The sequence below is a fragment of the Artemia sp. Qi Xiang Cuo genome, chromosome 14 (assembly GCF_049724085.1).
Source record: "Artemia sp. Qi Xiang Cuo chromosome 14, ASM4972408v1, whole genome shotgun sequence".
Taxonomy (NCBI): Eukaryota; Metazoa; Arthropoda; class Branchiopoda; order Anostraca; family Artemiidae; genus Artemia; species Artemia sp. Qi Xiang Cuo.
In genome coordinates, this window is record NC_142807.1 from 43,798,649 (window position 1) to 43,807,801 (window position 9,153).

At 36.8% G+C, this 9,153-nt stretch overlaps 1 protein-coding gene across 3 annotated transcripts in view; it reads right to left on the bottom strand.

Moving 5' to 3' along the window:
• Positions 1 to 1,098, bottom strand: part of LOC148944499 (uncharacterized) — a 457,232-nt gene extending 456,134 nt beyond the window's left edge. For all 3 annotated transcript variants that reach the window (XR_016142881.1, XR_016142880.1, XM_089100628.1), the window contains exon 1: positions 1,030 to 1,098. The gene's annotated coding sequence lies outside the window, so the exon portion shown is untranslated. The remainder of the gene's footprint in view (positions 1 to 1,029) is intronic.
• Between the last annotated feature and the right edge of the window lie 8,055 nt (positions 1,099 to 9,153).

The following is a 9,153-nucleotide window of genomic DNA, read 5'->3' on the forward strand; positions in this document are numbered from 1 at the left end:
ATGAAATAAAACAAAATATGATGAAAATATAATAGTTTAGAAACAAATTTGGGCTATATATTTGCATATTAAGGGGGGGGGTAAAGCATAGCATATATTAAACACGGAACCTAACCTAGGTACCTTTTTTGGTAAATTTTTCGTTATTCATATTATTGACTTATGAATAAAGTAAACATACCACTCGATGCCTTTCTTTGTGCTCTTTCCAAATATAATAATCATTCTTGTCGGATATGAATTTTACCTCCACCCCTATATATACCAATTCAGGGTATATAATAACCTATTACCCAATTCAGGGTAATAGGTTATTACCCCTACCCCACATTAGGGTGGTAGGGGTAAATTTTATTTCTGATGTAAATGAGAGGTAAGTTTAAACTTTTTCCCCGCCTCCCCCTTATGTGCAAATATATACCCAGAATTGGTATATATAGGGGAGAAGGTAAAATTCATTTCCGATTAAAATGATTATTATATTTGGAAAGAGCATAAAAAAAGGTATCGAGTGGTATGTTTACTTTATTAGTAAGTTAATAATATGAATAACAAAAAATTTACCCCTTTTATGCCTCTAAATCCCAACAGACAAAAGTATAAATATTGTTCAGGGAGTGAGAAACCACTGTTTGTCTGGCCAGTCAAAGCGACTTGATTAGTTTTTCGCGTCACATAAACGAACCAATTCTCGCGTGTTACCTAGCTAATAGAACAGTACCATTTTTCTTTCTCCCGTGTATTTAATCTGCCATTTTTTTAGATGGTTTTATTTAAAAAGAAACCTATTTTTCCTTCATCAAAGTTGTTTTTTTCTTTCCGTTGAGAAAGGCTCCCGGACGTGGAGCCGAAATATTCAGATTTTTTTTATTATGAATTAATGTTTTGTTATCGTTTTTGTTCCATTGCTTTATTGAAATTACACACGTTTTTCTCTCTATTTTTTTCCTAAATGGAAAAGCAGTTTAGACTAAAATGTTATTTAAAGGTAGCCTGTATTAGACATCAAAATAAGTTCAATTAGCTTACAATCCAATACTTTGGAAAGTTTAGTCCGTATCTGAATTTTAAAATCCACGCAAATTTATCCAATCTTCACGAGATCAAAAATCAAACTAAATGAAGAACCAGAAGAAGAGGATTCCAGAGAAAATGTTTAATTCTCAGCGCGCGTTCAGAGCTCTGTAATAGTACGGCCTCCTTGGCTTTAAAAGTGAACGTAGACAGTATCAAGTGAATGAGCCAGAAATTAGGTGATCACCAGGGGTGTCGTTTGGGGGTCGTAAGGCGGGCAGTTGCCCCTCCCCCCCAACAATGTGGAGAAAAAATATTATACATCCCATGCCCTTTAACTATCTAGACATGGACCCTCTCCTCCCCCAATAAAATGCTCGAGATTTGCCCCTGGTGATCACAATAAAGGAACCTCCATTAATAACTGAATTAGCTAGCGTGAGAATGGAATCTTCTTTATCAAACTGATCTGAGAATGTTCCATCCTCCAAATGTTTCTACCATAGCTCACAATAGTTGATCCAAAAATCACCAAGCATTTGGCTCTGCCTTTTTCACAATTTTTCTTTTGACCTACCCAAAGTAGTCAACTGCAGCTTATTAGTTGGTACGGTATGCATGCCCTGGATTACCGCCATTGGTGGTATTTCCAGGCCCAGATTTACCAATAGGCCCACTAGACGCAGACCTAGGGATGCAACAATGCCAGGGGGCGCAAAAAATTCTCACTGAGTGATTTTTTTCTTAACCAAAACTGTACTGGTGTGATTTATCGTTGAAGTGCCAGGAGCACCCTACCTCCGCGCTGCCTATTCACATAAAAGTGATTTTAACATAACCCAGGAATTCCGTGGCCACTTATAAACTGCCATTTGTCTCCCATGAGTGGCAGCTGAGAATATGGTATGAACTCCCTCTTTAGCCTCTTTCATTACTTTTGGTTCTTCAATTGCGTTCTGTTCAGTGCTTCCATTTCCCCCGAATTTTCGGAGATTTTCCCGAAAATTTTGTAAAAACGGAGCGTCAGAACCACTTGGACCTAGAAGCGTCAAAGCTTTAAATCCGGCTCTGGATATATCACCAAGTTTGGCGATTTTTTTTTTTTTGGTTTGGTAATTTTACCTAAAAAACTGGCAATTTTATCATAAAATTAGTGATTCGCTATGTTTGAGCTTCATCTTCAGAAAGCTACTTGACGAATTCTTGTGACAATGCTATTAAAATGTAGTTTATTGTCAGTCGATGGCAAAGTGTTACCTCCCAAAATAGCGAATCGGAAGAGACGAATCAGAGGGTGTATTTGGGAGGGTGGTGATTCAGACATTTTCGAATAGTGTTAAAAGACCTATAAAGGAGTATATTTGTCTTTTAGCTAGCAAAGAAATTAGAAAATTATTGAATTCTCACCCATTTTTTTCGTCAAAATTTGTCATAACAATAATAACATAATGCAAAACAAATAGGCCACAGGGCCTCCACAAAAATCTTTTAAATTGACAAAAGTTATAGGCACTTTCACCGTTGTATTTATCCAGTTCCTGCTTGAACGAGTTTAGTGAGTTGGCATTGATGACTTCGAAGGGGAGCTTGTTCCAGTGTTGTGTTATTCGGTTCTTGAACGCCCTTCGGCCAATATTCCTTTGGAACCCTTCCTCTTGAAGCTTGACATTGTGACCGCGAAGGTTCGTGTGGCTGAAGTTGAGAACATCGGTAGCCTGGATGTTTTCGTAGGCGTCGTAGTAAAGCTTTTACACCTCAATGAGGTCTCCTTGGTGCAGTCGAGAAGCTAACGAAGGAAGCTTGAGCTTGTGGAGCCTATCTTCGTAAGGTAAGTTTCTCAGAGTCGGGCAGAGCTTTGTTATTCGTCTTTGAACTTTTTCGAGAGCTTCGATGTCTTTGTTGTAAAAGGGACGTGTAGTGCAATGACCGTATTCAAGGATTGGAGGTACTAGAGCTTTGTAGAGGAGGCAAAGGGTCTTATTGTGAAATTGCGCCTTAAAAATCCTACAACACGATTTGCTTTCCCAATAATGCTTTTACAGTGGGCCTGGAAGTTGAGGTTGCTGTCAACGACAACTCCCAAGTTGCGCTCCTCCTGGCATGATGTGATCGGTAAGTCTCCTAGTCTATAAGTAGGTTTCCTAGTCTAGTCTATAGTAGTAATACTAGATAGTAGGTTTCCCTATCTTAGCTTTTGGCTTTTGTCGATATTGATTTCCATCAGCCAGTTGGACAACCATCTATTGATCTTGTCAAGGTCCTCTTGTAGAGATTGTCTATCGGCAGCTGTTTTGATTACTTTATACAGGTTAGTGTCGTTTGCATACAGTAGAATCTCTGATTTGATGCCTTCTACTAGATCGTTAGATACAGGTTAAATAAAAGAGGGCCAAGGACCGAGGCCTGCCACCCTTCTTCTAATAAGAATTTTCAAACAATGAAAACACTTCTTGTATAATGAAAGACAAATTACCATCATTATTTAATATGTAAAATAATGAAATTTGGGGTATACTTTAAATTACTAAAAGAGATCAGACAATTCATGGTAACGAGTAATGGGGGTGTGTGCAATACTAAACGTACATCGTATAAGCCAATCAGAACACGTTATATTGCTAAAGATACAATGGTATACAATACGGAGCTTACAGTCTGAGGGAGTAGACTACGTCAATAGATGCTGATGACAGATAATTTATTCAAGGTAAATGACCCAAATTCTGATTTACGCTAGTATAGCTTAGCATCAAATGGTCTGAAGGCTCTTGACTCAGGACATGAATATCCAGAGAAAACCCAGATGTCAATAATAAGAAAATTTTTTATTTGGATTGAATACGCACATCTGACGTAATTACAGTAGGCCTACACACATCAGTGTCACATAATACTTTTCAGACGTTTCACTTTTCGTCGAAAGGTTCAAGACATTTTTTCTTTCTTTCAACTTAATGGCAGCATGCTTTTTATGAAAGGTCAGCAAACGTTGCGTAATGACGGTGCACATGTTGTGTAATGACAGCTTGCACAACACTGTCACGTAATACTGCTTTGGCATTTTATTTTTCGCCGAAACGCTCAAAGTATTTTTTCTTTCTTCCAAAGCGTTTCTTTTTTATTTTTCCACTGTCTCATAATACTTTTTTAGATATTACATTTTTCGTCGATACGCACAGCACATTTTTTCTTTCTTTTAGAGTGCAACCAATATAAAATATTGTTTAGTTTTCTTCAGATTTGATGATTCAATTTATGTTTCCATTCAACACCATTTTCTAGGCCCTCTCGAAAATGTTTGAAGTTGCCGTAAATTTATTTTTGCAGAAAACTTCTATTAATAAGACCATAATTGAAGGATTTTTGCATATCCTCCAAAGATATTCGTAACACTGATTAGATAAGATTTATAGCTGAAAAACGGCTATCACAAGCCCAAAAGAGCCGAATTCGCACTTTAGCGTCAAATAAAGCGAAAAAAGAACAAAAAAGAACAAAAAAAAACAATCAAACAACAGCAGAAAATCATAAAAGGGTCGATGTCAAATACGTAATATGTTAAAAACAATAACAAATTAAACTCATAAAATTAGAAGGCCAATATCAAGTCAGCAAAAATGCCAAAAAAAAAAATGAAAACTCGAAAAATTAACAAGGGGATAAAAAAAAATTAAAACGGAAACATAAGTTAGTTAGTTGCTAAAAAACATAAATAAAAAAACCTCCAAATTTACAAAATGGGCATCACAATTAATAGCGATGGGGTGAAAAGTGAGTGAGGGGGGGGGGCAGGCGGCGGAGATTAACTGATTGAAAATGTAAACTATATAAGGGATACAAGTTCTTCTATATCTTTCAGTGCAAACTCTTATTGGGGCAAGAAGGGAGATTTTTGTTGAAACAGAGCGCGGGAGGCGTGGTCGAAGGGGTGAATATTGACCAGGGAAAAGGGGAGTTGTTTGAGGGTTATGAAGGGCATTGTTAGCAAAACGCAAGGTAATTTTTGCTCTCCTTTCCTTAAGGGTGACAAGATTAGCTCTCCTAAAAAGGGAAATATAAGGTACTTTACCCTCATTAAAGATAATTTTTAGGCTCCTTTTTTGGACTGCCTCTATTCTGTCCAACAATTCAATGGAGATGCCAGTATGCCAAACAGGACAGGCGTACTCAAGGGTGGGGTGTACAAATGACAGCAAAATCCTCAAACAGTGCGATTTAGGGTATTTAAATTTTTTTAAAGTAGTTTAAGGAGGGAAAATGCGGCATTTGCACGTTTTAAGATGTCATTAATAAGACAATCCCATTTTAAGTCGCTTGAGATGGTAACGCCGAGTAAGTTCATAGTGGTAACAGAAATTTCAGGGGGGATTGGACAGGAGAAAGAAGGGGGAGTTTTAAGGAAATTAGTAGTAAGAACAGTTGACTTTAAAGGGTTGACTTTCATATGATATTTCATACCTGAGTAAAGAACGATGTGAGCACAATGTGTGTTTTTTTTCTTCAGCCGGACACTTCGTATCGAAGGAGTTGTCGTAGAAACTTCAAAAAGGGCTCATTCGATTGGAAATTGGAGTGGCTAGTGCCCTTCTTAATAGTCGAAAGTGATTTGAGGGCCACTAGCCCAACCCCTGCCCATCATTCCCCCAGACACATCCAATCAAAATTTTGAGATAGCCATTTTTTCAGCGTAGTTGATTTCCAGATAGACAATATGTTTTTGGGGAGGACACTCCCCCACAACCCTCAGAGCAAGGGCTTTAAGATGCCCTGAGGGCATATAAGAACGATGTTGGCACAATGGACTATGTATTATTTTTTTCCTTTAGAGAAGGACACTTCATATGGAAGGGGCCGTCGTAGAAACTTAAAAGGGGGCTCATTCGATTGGAAATTGAGAGTTCAAGTGCCCTTTTCAGTAGTCGAAAGTGATTGGAGGGTAACTAGCCCCCCCCCGCCCGTCATTCCCCCAAACACATCCAATAAAAATTTTGAGATAACCATTTTGTTCAGCTTAGGTGATTTCCGAATAGAAAATATTTTTTGAGGAGGACACTCCCCCACAACCCTCAGGGAAAGATTTTAAGTTATGCCCTGGGGCCATATATGGTTTTTATAGAAGGTGTTGTCGTAGAAACTTCAAAACAGGCTCATTCAATTGAAATTCGAAAGGCTAGTACCCTTTTTAATACTCGAAAGTGATTGGAGGGCAACTAGCCCCCCTCCCCCACGCCCATCATTTCCCCAAACAAATTCAGTCAAAATTTTGAGATAGCCATTTTGTTCAGCGTAGTTGATTTCCAGATAGAAAATAAGTTTTTGAGGAGGACACTCCCCCACAACCCTCAGGGCAAGGGTTTAAAGTTATACCCTGGGGGCATATAAGGTTTTTATAAAAGGCGTTGTCATAAAAACTTTCAAAAAGGCTCATTTGATTTGAAATTCAAAGGGCTAGTGCCCTTTTTAATAGTCGAAAGTGATTGGAGGGCAATTAGGCCCCCCACCGATGTCCATCTTATCCCCAAACACATCCAATCAAAATTTTGGGATAACCATTTTGTTCAGCGCAGTTGATTTCCAGATAGAAAATATGTTTTTGACGAGGACAGTCCCCCACAGCAGTAGTAAGGCCATAGGCCCTTGAAACCCTACCCGCAAACCTACGCCTGAGGCATTTGCGGGTAGGTTTTCAAGTAATTGGGTTACCAGGGTCATTTGCAAAGAGGTATCATTTCTATAGAAGCTATAGTAATTTGAAATATCATATGGAATTTGCTTGAAGGTATATACTTTGCGTACGCGCCCATACCAAACAGGTTGGTTATAATCTGTTTTGGTTCAAGTTTTTTTCTGACGCAATTAACTGAATTTCTATTTCATGATATACAAGTTTTTTTTTTAGGTTAGATACGTATCGGAAAAACCAGTGTATCTTTTTAGATGCCGATTATGTTTTTTATATATACAAGTTTCAAATAGATTCCTCAAAAGTTTCGAATAGTTTATTTAACATAACACAACTGATATTTTGTGTAAGAATATACATGGAAAATGGATAATTCAAAGCAATTTCTGGTGAGTAAAAATTTTTTCATTATTATAATAAGAAAAGAAATTGTCTTGTCATTAAGTTAAGGAAGAAATTCTTTCCTTACACAGGAACTAAGGGTACTTATATACTTATAAGCCTATTTTTATTTTGTTCTTAAAACAAAAAATAATTCTCTTAATTGTTTAAGATTACGGGGTCTTTTTTTTTTTTTTTTTTTTTTTTTTTTTTTGTAGGGGTGTTTTTTAAAATACTTCCAGGCCAGTCTGCATTTACGGTGTGATTTTTATCATGATCAGTTAACCTTTTTTGGGATTTTTTTTGAAAATTGATTGTATATTTTGAAAAAAAAAATGTTTTAAACTAATTCAAATGAATAAAATAACATTATTTTTTTTAAAAAAAAACATTGAATTTTTTTTTAATTTTAAATTCTACCTTTTTTTTTTCAATTTAGTTGGCCCATACAGTACCCCCCCTTAGGAAAATAGGAACATACAAAGATCATTTATATTACTTCAAGCTTCAAGACAATGAGTAATCAAATTCGCTTCTAGAAATAAACACGACCTGGACCACCCAATTGCCACGAATTTTTTAATGCAAAGGTCCTCTGACACCAGTGTTAGCTCCATGTCAGCTGGAAGGAACTTGAAAAGGGAATGGACTGCTTTATATAATGCCTCAGCCCAGCCTACTGAAGATTGTCAGCTTGAGCCCCTTCAAGTTTTTCCAAGGAGTTCAGAATTAGAAGCCCAGTCAGATTTTGTAAGTATATGCATAATTTTTTTTTTCGATGCCTATTCTAAAAGATAAGTTAAATCTTTTCAGGTGCCGAGATTTTAATGAATAAAACTTAAAATTTTTTTCTAAAAACTATTCTGATTTATTTAGTTATCACCATAAGCAGTATACATAAATGACTTATAATCATGCAGTTCTATAACAAAAAAAAACCTTACCTCGTAACTTCAAACCAAGAGGAATTATAAGGCAAAAATACAAATTTTAATTTTAGTAAAAAAAAAAATATTTGAAAAAAAAAAAACTTAAACAATTCTGTGATAAAAACTTGGATCGCACTTTTAGAATGGTATTTTTACGCCAAGGGCATTTGCATGCATCCGCTACTTATCAGATCTCCCATTGCTTTTTAATCCGATTTGAATTCAAAGTTGGTCTCATGCAAATCGTACTTTGAATAACCAGACGCGTATCTTCGATAGTCGATTTAAACAGGGAAAAAGGTTTTTTGATAATTTCCAACTATGTCTTTCCAGCTAAATTAAGACATTTTCTTTGGGTGAACCCGTGTTTGTTCATTTCATTGAAACACTTAGGTGTATTCGAGAAGGATTTTGTGGCTGTTCTATTTGAACAGTGTTGTGACGTCTGAGCCCCCCCCCTTAAACGGGTATCAATCTTCCAACGCCTAAGGAGCCTCCCGGGTCCCACGGGTCCTCCCCGGGAGAGGGGAGGGGGAGGGGAGGGGGGTTCTAAAAAGGACCATCCAACATTTTAATTGCAATTTAATTGTTGATATGGATGGAGAAAAAAGTTATTCTCTCTTAGTAATATTTATTTAGCCCCGGTCAACTTCAAAGAAATCCGTTTACAAAAGACACAGGAGAATGCGGATTATTGAGAATGCATAACCATCAACCAGCATCATATGGGGTTCATGCCTGTTAACTGACACTGAGGACCAAGTGTTCCTACTGCATACCGCGTCAGTTGAATGATGGTCAAATTTCGTTAAGAGTTATAATGAAGAGGCTCAAACAATTAAATGGGAACAATATTTTGCCTTTTTATTTAAAAAAATGTTTGTAATAGAAACATTAGTTTTTTTCTATCAGTATGCGTATTTATTTGTTTTTTTTCATGGGTGACCATATCCACCCAGAGGTCCTATAATATTGAGAGAGGCCTCATTCAAATAGAAATTAAAAGTTCTAGTGTCCTTTTTAAGTGACCTAAGAATTTGGACGGCAACTAAGCCCCCACCTATGATCATTTTTTCCCAAAGTCACCGGATTAAAAGTTTGAAATTGCCATATTTATTCAAAAAAATATAAGGAATCGTTCTTTGT